The sequence below is a fragment of the Thunnus albacares genome, chromosome 14 (assembly GCF_914725855.1).
Source record: "Thunnus albacares chromosome 14, fThuAlb1.1, whole genome shotgun sequence".
Taxonomy (NCBI): Eukaryota; Metazoa; Chordata; class Actinopteri; order Scombriformes; family Scombridae; genus Thunnus; species Thunnus albacares.
The window spans coordinates 20,667,358-20,685,421 of record NC_058119.1 but is presented as its reverse complement, the minus strand read 5'-3'; the positions used below and the strand labels follow the sequence as shown (position 1 = coordinate 20,685,421).

The 18,064-nt window shown below is 41.5% G+C and overlaps 1 long non-coding RNA gene across 1 annotated transcript; it reads left to right on the top strand.

Annotated features, from left to right (window-relative positions):
- The first annotated feature begins 679 nt into the window (after positions 1 to 679).
- Positions 680 to 6,491, top strand: LOC122997148. Its single transcript, XR_006407156.1, has 3 exons — positions 680 to 1,040; positions 1,216 to 1,410; positions 4,680 to 6,491. It is a non-coding gene; the product is annotated as an uncharacterized LOC122997148 (long non-coding RNA).
- The last annotated feature ends 11,573 nt before the right edge of the window (positions 6,492 to 18,064 follow it).

Genomic DNA, 18,064 nt, shown 5'->3' with positions numbered 1-18,064 from the left:
GACTGGACAGCCTCAGACAAGCCGCTTTGAGGTGGACAGGTCTGGGCTACTGGACTACAACACGTCCTTGACCTTATCTATTCTTTTATCCACTTTATTTCTGTGATTTTTGTCATATCGCTGTTGCTTTATATTCTTGATTGTAGCGTTTTTTTGCACATTGTATTGTATCTTCATAGATGAAACATGTTGTATGGACACATTTTGATTGATTGATTAACTGCTGAAAGAAGACAGGTCTTTCTTCTGCTGATGGGACCCTGTAAAACAGAGGGCAGTGTCCCAATTTAGCTTTTGAGTTGTTATTGGCCCCTAAAACAGTGTGAGCCCTAAAGCAATGCTGTTCCAAGATTGGGTCATGACCTCAAGGTGCGCCAACGGAAGATTAATATGGATTATTTTAAGGGAATTTTTGGGCATCTGAAGCCACAACATCACACAGTAATGTTGTCAAAAGATGCCCATGTCACACAAAAAGGAAGAAAGTTGAATAAGCAAAGAGTGTTTATTCAAACCCTGATGGACCTGAAGGCTCCCACTCTTGAAATGTTAAAGCTCAGCCTTGCGTCTAAGCACAGCCACTTTGGCAAATAAAGAAGATGAATGTGTACAAATCTGAAAGCAAACAGCCGAGATTGTCAGCACCGCGGGAACACGATAGGGGCCGAGTGAATGATGATGTCGCTTAGTGAGCTGACAGATCACTTGGTGGACTGGGGGAAGTCTCCTCTCTGCTCCTGTCTTCTCCTCTCCTCCCCTCTCCTCTCCTCTCCCTTCTCTCTTCTCGTCTTCTCTTCCTCCTCCTCTCCAGGGACGGAGCTTTCGTCCAGAGCCATTTTTCAGCCAATTTATTTCTTGATGCGGTCTAACCTGGGGCATCTCCCGCTGGGGAGGCTTTATGTGGTGATTAATGACGGGTATTTAGCCCAGATACCTGAGGGAGCTGGAGCCCATCTGCACAACACTGACAGGTACAACACTGCACTCCGGGACCAGACAGGACAGGACAGGCCTGCAGCAGACTGGAGAGTGGCAGACAGGTGTGATGAGTGTCACTGTGCCACCACCACCACCAGCAGCAGCAGCAGAGTCGCAGTTACATGTAGCTTATTACCGTTGCAGTGTGATGCTGCGTTGTTTAACCAGCTAGAATTAAAACTTTGCAGAATAACACAAATCCCAAGTATCTGTTTTCATGTCTTGTGTGTGTTTCAGATACTTCACAGCCTGCATAGTCCTACTTCCAGAGCATCAAATGAAAGAGCAAGAGGACCCGCCGGCTGAGGCCAGATGATTTAGACATCTATTATACGCTTGAACGCCTTGTCTTCTTCACTCCATCATAGACCATCTCTCAGCAGAACAGGCCCAGATGCCAGAAGGACCCTAATGAGATTAGGCTGCGGACAGGTTGGTGGCCAGTAGCTGTCACAACTACTCTATCTGTGTGTGGAGAGATTTATGTGTGTGCATGCGTTAGTGTGAGCTTGCATCAGTGCCTGTTTGTGATACACAAGTCTAATGTGAGCGAGTGTGCGCAAGCTGCCACGTTGATGGTGATTAATGAGCGAGGTAATCCATAGTCTCGTTCTGTCAATGATAGACACATCAGCGGACCCCCCGAGCCTGATGAACAGACTGTGCAGCTCCATCAGTCACAGCACACAAATGTAAACACACACACAAACACACAAATAAGAAGTGCACACTCCATGTCAGTGTTGTTTACTTTGTGACGGACTCCTGGTTGTATTCCAGTTTATTATTGGATCTAATCATCCTCAGATAATTGATGATTCATCTTAAACAGATAGCTGGTTCTACTTTTCTTCTGAATCATTAATTGTCTTTGACCCCTGCACACAGCTTTGTGGACTCACACCTAAACACTAAAGGCTATGATAATACAATGCTAACGATAGGCTGTCCATAAAGCCAGCAGTCTGCATGCACAATGCTTGAAACCCTGTGGCCCCAGACTCCTTTGAAGCCCACTGAGATCAAAAAGCAATGCTCCATGGAGCACAGACTAGGTGAGGAGTATGGGCAGAACAAGAGACGAATGGTTGGAAGCAAGGAGGGAGGGACGGAGGACAATGCCTGCAGGACAGGGCTGCTGACTTCCGAAGATAAAATCATATTTTGAGGGCAGGCGTCCAAAACTCCCCGTCTGCCTCCGTCTCCCCTCCTGCCTTCCCTCCTTTCTTCTCTGAATATGGACAATGACTGTTTGCGTTTACAGGACCATAAATCAGAGGTGCCCATTGCCACAGAGCAGCTGGCACGTTTGCCAATAATTATAATTATTAATCATGCTGATTTCACGGTCTTCAGCGGGACGGCAGGAGACTGCACAGGACAGGGTGCGGCTGGCGCCTCCGGGACCGCAAAGCAGGCTGGGAAAGGTGGCTTGCAGGAGAGTGGGGGAGGAGGAGAGAGGGATGAAAGAGTAACAGAGATGGAGAATCAACAGAGAGAAGGAACAAAAAGTAAAGTTGATAACCTCAAACTACATTTCTTATAAACCGTTTACCTTATTTCCTCAGCGTCACACAAACAATTTAAGAACATATTTTGTACCATCTTTTACTCCCACGACTCTCATTTTCATCTTATTTTCTTCATCGTATATGTAAAGCTTCAGGTGATCATTCCAAACATCACGCCTCTGGAGGACTCATGTTTAACTACTCATTCTGACAGCTGTTGCCAGTTCCCTCCTCCTACTCAGGCCCTCTGCTAACCAGCTGCCTTGCAAAGCCCGGTAAAGCATTGTGAGGGACTGCCAGCTTGTGTCATCTGCCTTTCACTTCTACAGTACTGTAAATATGAGAATGACTATAATAAGACATCTAGTGGAATATGATGTTTTCCTTGTTAACATGCGTGCGCCTTGGGAAGCTGGCCATGTGTGTGTTTCTAAACCTGTGTAAGAATATATTCATGTGTACGTGTGCTTTTCGTGAAAATATGTGCTTTTGCTTTTTTTTTTATAATATGTGCTCTTGTGTGCTTTTGTTGTCTGTGTGTATGTTCTTACATGTGCGGTACATATCGCACGCTGGACAGATGGGTGCAGCATGGGTGTGATCAATAGTGATCACCAGTACAAACCCGACAAATACCATGAGACCTGCGGGGTCCCGCTCCAGTCTGAGGTCAACACATGTCTTTGTTGGCACAAACACATACTGAACAGATGTGTTATTCAAATCTGGGGAGAAATAGCAGCTCAGAAAAGTGCTTCATTTTCTCTTAAACGTCACAGCTAATCGGTGACGAGGGGAAACGACGTGAGAACTCCAAAATCCTTAAACTGTCTAGGTGTTGGTTCAGTCATTCTATCTTTCCCTCTCTCTCTGTGTCTCCCTAGGAGGTGGGAAAATTGACAGCAGGTTTGATGGATGACCTCCAGTCAACTCTCCCTCTCCTCCCCTCTCTATCCTTCCTTCTCCTCCTCTCTCCATCCCTCTCTACTGGCTCTCCTTATCCTCTCCATGCATAACACAGCGTCCCCTGGGCAGGCCCGGACAGGGGGCTGGTCTGGGAGGCCAGACCCAGAGACAAAGCACTCTCTGCTATTCGAATGCCCTCCCCCCGGGCCCCTGTCCTCCAGGGAGAGTGCTCTCTGCTGGGTCGGGGCTGTTAATAAGCTGCTAATGAGGAAATAGACCTCTATTCTCTGCTTACATCAAGACAGATGGACGCACACGACATGTTTGTTTTAAACTTCCTACTGATATGACGGATTAGAAGGAAGAAGGGCTCTGATTGGTCCGGGTGGCTAAAGGTTTGGAGGCTACACATTTAGTTGGTAGGATGACTTCATGGTTGGCTTTAGTCTTTTCATGGGTTTTGTTGACAATAAGAAAAATATAGAGAATCACCAGAATTATCCTGTAAAATGTCTAGAAAAACAGACACTGGACCATCTACAATTCAGTGACAACTGACAGGGCGAACTCCATTTGCTCAGGAAGATCATGTAATATGATTGAAAGCTCCAAAACAGCTACTAAATGGACAACAGTCTTGGAATAGAACATAAGTTTGCACAGGGAATAGAAATAAAACTCAGTAGTCCGGGAGACAAATGAGAGTGTTGAATATGATGTTGTCAGCACTTTAAAATAGATATTGTTCTGATATTGCTGCCTACAACCCATCATACAACCATAACATGCATCAACAAAGTTAAAAGTTTAGCAGCTGTTGTCTGACTGAAACGTTTTTCATGTCATCGACAGTAAAACTAAATAAAGGAGAGGATAAATATATATAGAGTGATTGATATAAAACGGTAAAAGTGGTGAAGACTGTGAAAATCAATGAAATTATACACAATCTTTCATTTCCAGGATGCATATTGTGAATCACTGCATATTTTAGAAACTCCTCAAAATCATCACATACAGCATGTCTTTCCACTTTCTCCTCACCTCTGTAGTCTCCTTTCTCTCAGCTTGTCGGAGGAAGCGGCATGCTGTAAACTCTGCAGGCCAGATGTGATCCAAAGAGACAACTGATGGTATTAAAGACACCAACAGGACTAGGAAGTGTGCCTTTTCAAACTCTGCTTTGTCTACTTAGGTCCATCAGTGCAACAGGAGGACTGACAGGAGGTCCGCACTCAAGTGCCACGCTCGCATTGAAACCCCATCCTCTCTCTGTCTCGACAGGAGGCCCATGCAGTGCTGTCTGTGCCAGGCAGGCAGCCTGGCTGTGTCTAGCTGTGGGAGGCATAACAGACAGGTATTGATATGGATTTCTCTCCAGTAGGCCCCAGCAGAGAGCCCGGGGACTGTTAATAGGCCTCTAACGGGATGACCAGCCTGTGGACGGCCCCCGCCGACCCCCCAGCACTCATGGAGAAGGGGAGATGATAACAGATGGAGGGGGGAAAAGGCGCTCTTCCTGTTTGATGGACAGACGGAGAAAGGTGGGGATGAGCAGGGGGGTGGTGCGCGGGTGAGTGACAGCTCTTGGTGGGACATCAGAAAGCGACAGTGCTCAAGTTTTTCTGAGGGCAACTTTTCCTCTCTGTGGCCCTCCAGCCTGTCCTTTGTGCAGCTGTTATATGTTCTGGAGTAATGTTCGGGAAATACTCTAATTTACAATTTGAAGTTGCAACTGGGAATATTCAGAGAGATGTTCAGGTGTTTTAGCACAGTGCTTCTGGTGTAAACCAGGTAGAAATTATACTTCTGATACTTATAGTATTTAGCACTTGCCATTTATTTGTATCTTCATTTTCTCTCTTTGACTCTCGTTTACAATCTACATTTTTAAATCCAGATTCTGAGCCAAACTTAAACACTACAAATCTGACTCTGAACACCTGTTTTCACCCCAAAAACCAACTTTCTCTTTGTCTCTGCCAAAAAAGAAAACATGGAGTCATTTTGCTCAGCAAGTATAAATCGAGTCTTACGTATTGCGTTGCCGTGAAAACCTGTGATGAAGTGTTGTGTACTACTACTCGACTGCAACAGGGTTGTAGATAGCTTGGCATTTCTCCCCGGTGGTAGTTAGTGTCATGGTTAGCAGCTGCTAGATTCCAGTGCAGCATCCAGTGGCTATTAGCACAGCATCTGCTGCTGCTGACATTATCAATATAGCTAATCAGAGCACTGCTGTTTTTATGACATTGTGTACTAGAGAGAAAGATTGCTGAACAAAGCTACTTTCACATCTTTTTTACGGAGCAGGACTGTGTGTGTTTACTGATATTTTATCATATTTTCAAACTGTATTGTAAATGAATGTTTATATTATTCAAAACTTAGATGCTTATGCAGAAATTTGGCTTTAAAACAATACACAACTGAATCACAAATTACCAACTGACCTCACAGTTGCTTCTAGTTTCTACAAGACCAGGTTTGACTGATTATTGATTACTGATACTGATTTTATTGTTTTCTACTAAAGCAATGGATGCCTTGACTCAGTTAACATTATGGAGCTTATATATTTATATGTACTAAAGCAAATAAATATGATTTTATTCTTTGTTTCCATAAAAACATAAAAAGGCACTCTTGAACAAGTCAAAAGAAATGAGAGAGGAGAAAATAAATTACATTCAGGAGTTGCTAGATTTCTAGTTGACCTTAAAATGTAAAAGTAAAAATAGTAACCTAACAACAACAGCAACATAATGAATATAATAAGAACAATGATCATTATCATTATCATCATTTAGAAAGGAAAATAAAATAAAAGCCTCCTCCATAACATAAAAGGAGAAAAGACCAAAAGTCTCTTTATGTTAATCATCTGCATCAAAAAACAAACAAGATACTAAAAAGAAATAATAATGATAAAACTGCAGGCTGGTTTAAGGAGATGTAAACAACCAACTCAAAAATTATCTGCAAGAAACAACAGAAAACTTTTTTTTTTTTCTATAAAATGGCATTTAACCAAGCTTGTCATTGCTCTCATCATCATATAGCAGATTTGTAAATGTGTTTGTGTCCTGCCTTGTTTGTTTTGATCGTTTTCTTTTACAGAACTCTGCTGTGATGTGCAATAAAAATCTAGTTATTCTTTGAAATATGCAGTAGTCAAGCATGAAATGACTCTCTGGTAGCAGAAGGGTTCCTGTCTCTCTCTTTCTCTAACACACACACACACACACACACACACACACACACACACACACACACACACACACACGCAGACATTTTAAATGGAAAATCTGAAACCACCGATTAAACTGAGACACATAATATTCAAATATTACAGATGTTCAACAAGGTTTAATGACATGTATGAATTTGAAGATCATCATTTCAACCAACCACACCGCTACCTACTGCAGCACGAATACACACACACATTGACACACACATATTACACAGTAGACACACATCCCCCGGCATATCACTGTGTCCTGTCTGATTGGGTGAGGTCTCGAGGGAGTCATTAAGTACAAAGCGTTAACATCTGCCAGACATTACTGAGCCAGAGCAGTTGTGATTTGTCCATATGATGACTCTGGCCCATACACACAGTGTGTGTGTGTGTGTGTGTGTGTATTTGTGTGTGTGTGTGCCTGGCTGCCCACTGCTGCTGTCACTTCTGGTTTCACACCCACGATAATGCCTGTTTATAATTAGAGCTGTGCTTTCCCCGTGTGTTTCCCTGTCCTCGCCGGTGCTGCCTTCACACCACTGAGCCTCGCCAAAGCAGAGCTGGTGCGGACAGGCTGGCCAGGGAGCCGGCCGGCTGTCTTAACAGCAACACGGTGAAGTCATTTTCGTTTAGTGATGTTTGTGCCGAGATGCTCTGGTAAACCTAAATCTGCTTTGCTTTGAGTAGCACTGATGGCTTTCCACAGTTGCTGTTCTGTGGTTGACCTCGCTGACTGACCGTCCTGCAGCAGGCAGACTTGCTTATGGAGATTATTAAAATGCTCAAATATTATATTTTATTATTAGATACTATGCAGCAGAGAGAAATAATCATATCTCTGAAGGAAACCAGAATCGTGTTTCACAAAAAAAGGCTAAGAAAAGCAGGACTCAGAGAAAAGCCTGGATTGAGTGAGCCTGACAAATTGAACCAGGATTAAGCTGTTTAATAAACCTGATTTTTGGCTACTTTGGTAAGACTAAAGGTGGAATTATGTTTCTCTTGGCTGTACGTCAGCAAATGTGCATGGGAGTTGCTCTGAGATGTTCTTGTGGCTGGTTCTTTAGCACATTTATGTTTTTTTGTTTTCTTTTTGTCTCTTTTTGTTTCTGACCCACTTACTGAAAGCAGCTGAATCCAGCAATCAACTTGTTTGACCTGCAGGTCTGCACTACATGTTGTTGACATTTGGAAGGTCGGCACGTCGGCTCCTCTGCAACCTACGATTACCCAACATAACATCACTCTCTCCATAGGTACACAGAGATGTTTCTGTTTATCTTCGGAGAAACATACTTCCAGCTTAAGTGAAGCCTGCTCAAAAAACAGCAAGTTAATGGCTTATTATTTTCTACATTTTACTCATTGTCGACAAATCTCATGCAGTTTTGTTTACAGAGCTTTGCTAACTTGTGCTACATATCACAACCTCTTGACTTTGAAGTTGTTTGAGAAATTTACAACGTACAGACCAGAAACATCAAACACAGATCACAACGTTTCACAATGAAGAACATTAAAGGTGTACTATGCAGGATTTGTTTGTTGGTGTTTGTAAACACAGAGAATTCAAAGTTGGCCCCTCCTCCCCGGCTCAACAAGTGAGCGAGTGAGCGAGAGAGAGAGAGAGCAGCAGTGGTCAAGCGAGCTAGAGAGTGAATGGAGAGCAACACGGCAAAATAATAAGAAAATACAGGCAGAAGGCAGGTCTGTGCAGATAAATACACCACCACATGGACATAATTGATGATTGAGAGGGATTATTTTGTATGAGTCTATATATTATTTTTGTTTTAGGAAAATCCTGCATAGTACCTTTAAGATGTAAAGAGAAAAGTGACGCAATGCTCACAGACACATAGCAAATACATTTAACTTCTAAAATGAAGAATACAATATTATAAATCAAAGAATGGACAAGACCACTTACAAAGCCAAACACTACTTTTGACAACATGTTGTAGATCACCAGTGTGCAACTATGTCATCTGGAGTGATGTTTGCAATGGTTTCTGTGGTCAGACTTTTTCAAAGGAATAGTTTGACATGTTTGGAAATATGCTTATTTGCTGTCTTGTTGAGAGTTAGATGAGTAGATTGATACCAGTCTCTGTCTGTGTGTGTTCAGCATGGAATTAAACCGAGGAGATTTGTTCACTTTAGCATGAAGACTGACAGCAAGTGGAAACCTGGCTCTGTCCAAAGTTAAAAAATACACCTATCAGCACCTCTTAAACTGACCAATGAACACATTGTATCTCATTTGATTAATCTTTACATTGACAGAAATATAAATGTGACAATATGTCAGAGGCACTGTGGAGTGCTTGGTGGATGGATAAACTGGTGTTCATAAAGAAATAGTTCACTACAGCGCACAACTATTTTTGATCTTCAGAACAAGCCTAGCTGTTTCCTTCTGCATGCTTCCAGTCTTTATGCTAAGCTAGGCTAACCACCTCCAGGCTCCAGCTCCCTTATTGAGGCACAGACATGAGTCAAATTAGTCCTTTAAGTGAGCTTGTCTCAACTGGTAACCCTTAAGAAAATAAATACAATTTGATGAGATATTTACTGAATATTTTGGTTTGATCTATTATCAGCATATTTATAATATACAACAAGTTAGACTTCGTCGGTGGACCCTGGACTTTTGTCCATCATTGTCTCTGGTGGTTTCACAGTCAAACCATGTCCATGTCTGACATAAGAAATATTGGAAACTGAGAACTAAAAATTTTTGTTATTTATTATCATCAGGGTTTTAAGCATTTGCACCATTAATGTCCACTGGTTTTGTACCTCTAGGTCTTTGGCTTGTTTGTTTCTGATGGCTTTAATGTTTATTGTATATATTTTATGCATTTGTGTTCATATGCAGCGCTGCATTTCTCTTGGTGTTTTTGGTGGTCTCCAGACGGGTGTCCTTTGAAGAGACAATATTGAAGTGGAGTGAAAATAAGTTAAGTGACACTGTTTTTATCTTAACGTTGGGAAATATGCATGTTACACACATACATACACACACTAGTTACACACACACACTGATCTCTGAGGTCAAATAGATGTGTGTCTCTCTTTGCCCTCTCCAACGATATTCACCTCGTCCAAACGTCAGAACGTGTTGACGCATTATTTACATGTTTGTTTGTTCTCCAACAAGCTGTCTGGGTGTTGTTAACGTTGATATTGATCAAAATCACCAACTGTGACGGAGTCCGCCTGGCAGCATCATCAATGATGTCCGAATGTGCCAGCTGAATCCAGGCCAGAGGGACGAGGCTAATGTCTGCTGCCAGCTCACAGAGCGGGTTAGGTAGCAGGCTAACGCCTGGGTTAACAGCACTGCCAGCGCACACACTCAGAGACAGACCTGAGGAAACATAATGAAAAGGTTTGAAGTCCTCTGAGAAACCTGAGAGGTGATTTAGTTCTTTGTTGAAGAGCTTTTCAGATATAGTTTTATCAGGTCAGCTGGCAGGTGGAAGTGGAGTAACATCTGGACAGAGAGAGAGAGAGTGGAGAGGTGTGATGTATATGTTACTTCTGCTGCCAACTGATGCATGATAGAAAAGGTTAGACTGGCTTTTGTAAACGTGGGCTGATGCCAAACCACGTACCTCGAGTCAGAGGGGTGTAATGTCTGTTTTTACACTGCTGCCAATAGAAATGTTAGTGCAATTCCCAAAGGCCTGTTTTAATCCCACTTTTTGACTTCACTGACAGATAAACTAAAGGCTAAAAAAAAGAGTGAAGCTTGGGTGACTTCAAATGTGATTACATACAGCCAGTTTTACTTTAAATACAATGTTTCTCCTTTGAACTGGGTGCAAGACCATTTAAAAATCAAAGAAAACATTTTTTTTCTGCTCATATCTATCAGTTAAAAATCAATTTTACTGTAAGAACAAATACTTTATTTCTGTGTTTCAAATTATATTTATACCATGGACACAAAAAATTTCTGATTGGCTGGCAGGCGGTATATTATAAACTGTAGGTAACCATAGCAACAGTACTGCTCCCTCTGTGTTCACTGGTGAAACAGAGCTACGGTTGAAACTGACAGCAAACTTGACTTAAACACAGCCTCTCCTTTCGCCTGTGTTAAAACACAACAATACACTCAGAGGTTTTCTAATATAGAGGTTAGCCAGGAGTCGGTTAGCTTAGCGTAGCATAATTCTGGAAATGGGGGGAAACTGCTAGCTTGGCTCTGTCCAAAGGTAAAAAAAAATCCATCTTTGGACAGAGCCGAGCTAGCGATCCTTTATGCTAAGTCTAAGCTAACCATCTCCTGGCTGTAGTTTCATATTTAGCATGCAAACTTGACTTGCTGTTCTCATCTAAATCGATTTAAATCCTAAAAACACAACATCATTGCACAGAAAACAATTAAAAGAGGGAGAAAATCAATAAATAAAATAAAAACAGTGTGATCATTCGTATCTTTATGGTTACTATTGAAAGGCTGAAGAAAAGAGATAGGTCTTAAAGGGAAAATTCACCACTGTGAATATGATGATTTCTTAAACGTAGGTCACCTATATAGTAGGAATGTGCAATTATTAGCTGTGGATTTCCATTATTGCTCTTAAGGGGGAATCCTACAACAACCAGAATGCATTGCGCATGTCCCGCCCAATCCACTACTGATGGTGTGTTTACGGAAAGCAGATTTTCATTTACAAAATGTTTTTCCTCATCAAGTCTGGATATATCGTGCCGGTGTGGAAGGATCATAAAACAAATGGTGTGCTGGCATTAGTTATGTTGATCAGTGCAAACTTACCGAGAGCTGTAACGTTACACAAGCCAGAAAGCTGCCAGAGCTGCCGGCGGACAGTCATAAAACTTCCCAGCCTGCCGTCTCCATTTCAGCTTGCAAACAACCGTGGATGAAGGGATGAAAAACTGTAACCAAATGCTGTTTTTTTTTTTATCGTTTTGCATGATGAGGAGGCGGGATAGGTTGTGCTCAAAGCTGGACGCAGCTGCATAAGTTAAAGGTAACACAGTCACTGTGGTGCTGTCATGTATTTGATATATTATTATTCTGTCAGAAAACAAAGTCAGGTTTACCAAAACACCACAAAGTTTGTTGAAGTGCAGAGTTTTCTGTCTGTCTCCATTCTTTCTGACTATCCTCACTGGTCACCGGTCGATGCTGCAGCGCGTCTGTTTCGGCTGCTGCTGATACAGCTCCCATGGTCGCTCCCTCCTACACACTCTGTTTTGTCTGATTCCACAGAACTATATTCAGCCTTATAAGTTGTAATAGTGGTGCCACATAAAACTAGTTGTTTTTTTGTGTTAGATTCAGCTTTTCTGTCCACCTGAGGCTCAAAAATTCTCTGGTTCCTTGTTGGCGGAATCACAAAGAAACTCAGCAACTGAAATTTGTGTGTTAGGCTGCGGCTGTAACGTCGCTCCGGTGGTCACTTCATCCTCCACACTCTGTCATGTCTGATTCCACCGCGCCATACTCCGCCGTGTATCATGAAACTAGGTGATGCTGATATTTTAAAATATTTAGTTGTACGATAGTTTAGTGTCTGCTTTTCCTTATCACTACCATAACATGGTAGGCGGAGTGTTTTTGGAGACCGACATTTAACCGTCCTTGAAGGTACCACTAAAGAAAACAACGATGCAGGTAGTTCTTCTTTGCCCCCAACTACATCACTGAACGCATCACGTGACCGCACTGGTGCTGAAAGAACAACAGATTTTGTAGCTGCCTCCCAGAGACACAGAGAATATTAACAACTGTTGTTGTTTTTCACACTATATTCCTAATTCAGATAGCTACAGATAAGGTAGAAAATCAGCAAAGTGGCCCTTTAAGAGGGGTTTTATATATTAAATATACCAGAGATAAAATGACGTATTTACTCATAATTCCCGTGTTGCTGGATAAGGTACCTGTCTAACCTCAGCTCTTCCTCTTCTTGTTTTTGTTTATTTCTTTTTTTGTGTATTTAATAAATTAAATACCATATTTGATATATTAAATACAGTGTGGTGTTAATTACAGTTATTGTGGACAAATGACACACACTGGGAATGCATCAGCAGTCAAGCTATCCAGCTATATTAACATTACTGTAATTTAAAACAGCAACACTGACTTCAAACACACTTTTGAACACAGCTTGCCTTATTGCCTCAGCATGATAATACACTCTCAGAGGTCCTGATACAGCAAATAACTTACTCTTCTCCAATGTATCTATTGTTTTGGTTTATTAGGACACCTTGTCAGGTAAATTCACTCTCCTGTAAAGTCTCAGGCTGTTTAAAGGTGTTTATTATGACTGTGATTTCACAGCAGGCAAAGGCAAAGGGAGGTTCGTCCACTTTAATGACCATCAACCACCAAAAACCTTTACTGCATCAAACACAGACGGACATCATGTTGCCCCGAAGACAACAACAAAAACTTGGTCCACATTCAAACCCCCTTCATTTTAAAACTTTTTTTTGTCCCTTGTTTTCATTTTATTTCCACTCAAGGAACATTATCAAACACTTTTATTTCATTTTTTTTTTTTTTACAAAGAGGTGGTCTGATCTCTCTATTTGTGTTGTCTGTTCTTGGCTTCAGTCATGGCTCGCTCTCTTCACGACCATGTTTCACTTTGTCGCCCGACTCTCCCTGCTGAGAGGGGACTGTCACCCAGCACTCTGCCAGGCCCAGAGCTGGCACACACACACGCACACACACACACACAAAATCTTCTCTTCATTTCCTATATTATAGATATTAAAAAAAAAAGTTCTCCCGCTCTGTTTTCCCCGTGTCATCTTCCTGAGAGACTCGTTCCTGCAGGCAGATTTAAAGCATGTGGTGGCCAGAGATTTAGATAGATATATTTCTCCCATTAACATCTGCTCCCCTGGCCTGCTGCGCTCTTTCCAGAAGGCCACCGCATACATACCCACTCACACATATATTCACACACACACACACACACACACACATACGCTGTGGTTCATCCATGGTTGACAATCAAGGACAGTTGGTTTTGAGCAGTGTCAGGACAGTTAGACTCTCACGGGGAGTCTCCAAACTACAGGCGACTGGCACACAGACAAACACTCAGAGAGCACATTTACGGCCAAACACTGAACGCCATCTGTCAGTCACTGTAGGAGGATATTACTGCTGACACACACACACACACACACACACACACACACACACACACATACACACACACACACACACACACACAATTTCTGTCTGGTTGAATCTGTGTTTATCACACAAAACTCACACCAAAACTGGCTTGTGTGTGGACAAATCAAAGTGTGTGTTTGTGTGTGTCTTGTGCATATTTTTAGCATGTGTGTAAACACAGCATGTCGCGTTTTGTCAAGGAGGTTTTCTGTGTGTTGTGTTTTCTTCATTTTATAGGCCCATAATTAATAACGTTGACAACGAGGACATAATGCTCACATGATCCTTATTTAGTGGAGAAAGTATTTAGATATTTTACTTAAAGTTGCAGCGTGTAGACTTTAGTGGCATCTAGCGGAACGGATTTGGCAGAAATGGAATATAATATTTATAAGTATGTTTAATTAGTGTATAATCACCTGAAGATAAGAATTGCTGTGTTTTTGTTACCTTAGAATGAGCCCTTTATATCTACATAGGGAGCGGGTCCTCCTCCACGGAGGCCGCCATGTTGTACCGCCATGTTTCTACAGTAGCCCAGAATGGACTGCCACTAAATCCTACATACTGCACCTTTAAGTGACACACTACTATGATGTGAAAATACTCTGTTACAAGTAAAAGTCCTGCATTCGAAATGTAACTTTCATACTCAAAGTATCAAAAGAAAAAGTCATGCATCATTTCAAGTAGGACATCAACTAATAATATATTCATTATAGATTCATTTTGGTTATTTTTCTATTAATTTGTAATCATTTACTTTATAAAATGTCAGAAAAATTTGAAAAATGCCCACAATATGCTCACTATTTCCCAGAGCCCAAGGTGACGTCTTCAAATTGCTTGTTTTGCTCAACCAATAGTCCAAAACACAAAGATATTCAATTTACAATTACATTAAACTGAAAAAAGCACCAAATATTCACATTTGAGGAGCTGGAAAAAATGAATACTTGGCATTTTTATGAAAATTGTTCTACCAAGAGATTTTTCGACTAATGGTTTCAGCCCTAATTATGTTACTGTGTAACTGTTATTAAAGCATTAACATATAAACAGCTTTTTAATGTTGCAGATGTGGAGTTAACAGATATATCTGGATTTTGACTGTTTTATATAAAAATTAATCATGTAATATTAGTTCATTACATGTTTTGTGTGTAAAATCTAAGTCTGCAAAGTAAGCTCCGGTGTCAGATAAATGTAACAGAGTAAAAAGTGTAATTAATGCTGAAGTATGGTGCAGTAGCCTACTTGAGTAAATGTACTTAAGTTATTTCCCACTAATGTCCTTATTTCACTCAAATGAACTCGGGCACCTTTATGTCTGCAAATTTTTTGCAGTTTGAGCTAGTTTCATTAACATTTTTACAAATGAGCGCTTTATCTGACTAACGCCTTATTAACTTAACTTTACATCTATTTCCCATTGTGTTTGAATGTCCTGTATTAGCAGATGATCCAACTGATGTCATTCTGCAAGCCCCATATCCTCTCACTTCCCGCGACCCTGCATGGACAAAAGGGAAGTGTCAACACCACCTCTCTAACTGCACAATTAACATGCAAATGAGCTCTGTCGCTAATGGCGATGGCAAAGCGCTCTTATGATGGAAATATGCTTTCTGTTTTGGCAGTATGTGTTAAACATTAGTCTGTGGAATCAGCTGAGGACAGGAGGGCAGAGGGCCTCGAGGCTTCCCTGAGGGGCAAAAGAGAGGTAGACACAGAGAGGGAATGGCCTCTGCACCTGCTTCACTGACTATGACACACACACAGAGGACGACCAGGCGGTTATAATCAGCCTCGTTCAGGCTGTCAGCCCGGTCAATAAGTTATCCCCTCAACTGCTTTTGTTCTAGCAGCAGCTAGACTCATGCGGCCGCTGCCCCTTATTCAACTGAAATTTATTTTCAATTGCTGCCCTCAGGCACCAACCCCACCGCAGCAGCTCACTGACCGAGCAAGTAAACAAACCAGCAGACCACTTCACACACATGTACTTCCACACAAAGATGATTAGAGGCAGAACTCTTCAGACTGAATGAACGCAGCGACCGTCTGCGATTGCCAAATGAGATGTTTGCACAAACTCTGGAGTTTTAAAAGCTTTAAATGCCCCTACTGTTTATACATATCAGACAAAAAAAGAAGCCTTAAATCTGCAGCTTTTGTGAAGCTCATATCTATGATGCAGCTGGCAAGCATCTGTCAGTGTATTTTTAATTAAAACAACTTTACAGATTTCAGATTATGTTTTGGAAAAGGCAGCTGGGTCACAGGGCCACCGGGTGGAAAAGGCTGACAGCATTGTCGCCTTGTTAGCGTCCGTGTCTAAGAGTGGGAAAAAGGCCTGTTATTATGTGTGTGTGTGTGTGTGTGTGTGTGTGTGAAGAAGAGGGTGAACAAAGCTCTAAGTGATAAACCTCGAGTGGCTCGCAGTAACAGGTGTGAGCTCTGTAAAGGACCAATCGTTTGTCAAGCCTTGTGAAAACAGAAGCTGATGACCAGTCCGTTCAGTCATCACTGACCAGTCTGCACACACACACACACACACACACAGGATTTATGAAGACATTTGATCTCTTATCTCTCTGTCAGTCTTATTTGTTTTTGGCTTTATTATTCATTTATTCACACGTGATATCTCCTAATTCTATCTCCCGTTTATGCTTTGAAGTTTTGACTTTTAAAAAAAAGCAGAGTAAACTGGATTTGCTGTAGATTTATTGAAGACATTTAACCTCTCATCCAAAAAGCTTCTTCTGTTCAGTTGCCATTAGTAGAATAAAAAGTTGCTCAAATACCGGTGAAAAAACAAAAATATTTCTGCATTTTATAGCTGTTTTCCCACTTCTCTGCCTCTCTTTCTGTTCTTAAATTTAATCTGTTACTTTGTTTTTGTCTTATACTACATCATTATCATTCTTCTGTCTCCAACTTTCTTTCTTCTGTGTTTGCCGGGCCTCCCTTCATGAAAAAGAGAATTTGAATCTCAGTGGGATTTACATGATTAGGTAAAACTATAAATAAAACTCTAAGAGTCTAATGAGGATAATTAAGCCCCTCCAGTATAATAAACACAGTGACAGACAACACATCATTCAGTCATTGTTTGCCAGTGTATATTGTTTTTTTTTTTCTCTTCTAGCTGATGACAGTGAGCTCAACAGCAGAAAATAAAAACTTAAATTTGTGCAAGCCATGAGATACTCCTGTTATCATATGATCACTATAAGAGAGGAAAAAACAAGATGTACACTCCCCTTTCAAAACAAACAAACAAAAACAGGAAAAAACACGGATTTACATTCATCCCTTAAACATGCAACTGCCATCATTTGCATTTGTCTTGTGCATGTTATTTGCATGTGCATGATTGCTTTGTGCATTATTTTGTGGCTCACTTACAAACGATCCTCCCTCCATGAATTTAACAGTGCTTGATGGCAGCAGCAGCAGCAGCAGCAGCAGTTGTCTCTGCTTTACTCAGCTCCTAATTAGCCAGAATTAAGAAGTATTTCTCGGCCCATTGAAGAGTCCATTTCCTTTGAAACCAGAGCATAATAAACCTTAAGTAATTACCCCAACTCATGACTATTAACTCGCAAACCGCCAGCTTCCCTTGACAACATCCTCCTCAGTGTTGTGTGGTTAAAAGGCCATTGCAGCTACCCAGCTATTTACATCCCATCTGGCAGGCTGCGAGGGACAGACAGACTATACTCATTCCTAAAGACAAAAAAAAAAAAGAAGTGTAAAATGAACTCTTTCACTCTTTCTCAACTTAGCCACAAACTTGTGTTTTCTTCCCTCCAAATAAGTTACAAAAGGGCTTCTTCTCCTTTTCTTTTTCTGTCTTTCTCCCCTTTATTTTTTTTAATTTAATCCACGCACTCATTTGCATGCGGCGAGGCCGAGGAGGGGCTCTGAATGTATAATCTTCTGCATTTAGTAGCCTGTAATCCCGACGCCTCTCTGTGATGTGATTTTCTCCTCTTGGTCCCCCATGAACAATTAACTTGTAATCTGCACAAACATACATTCTGTCGCTGCAGAGATGAGACGGAGGAACACCCATGGGACCCCGGCGGACAAACTGCTCCGCGCTCCCCAAGCCGGATCACTTTCTGCAACAACTGGGCTCCATTAGTCCCACCAGCCCAGTCCCTCATTTTATCCTCATTTTCCCTTCTCTTAACATTTTTGTTGTTAGCTGCTCGGGAAATGTTAAATAAA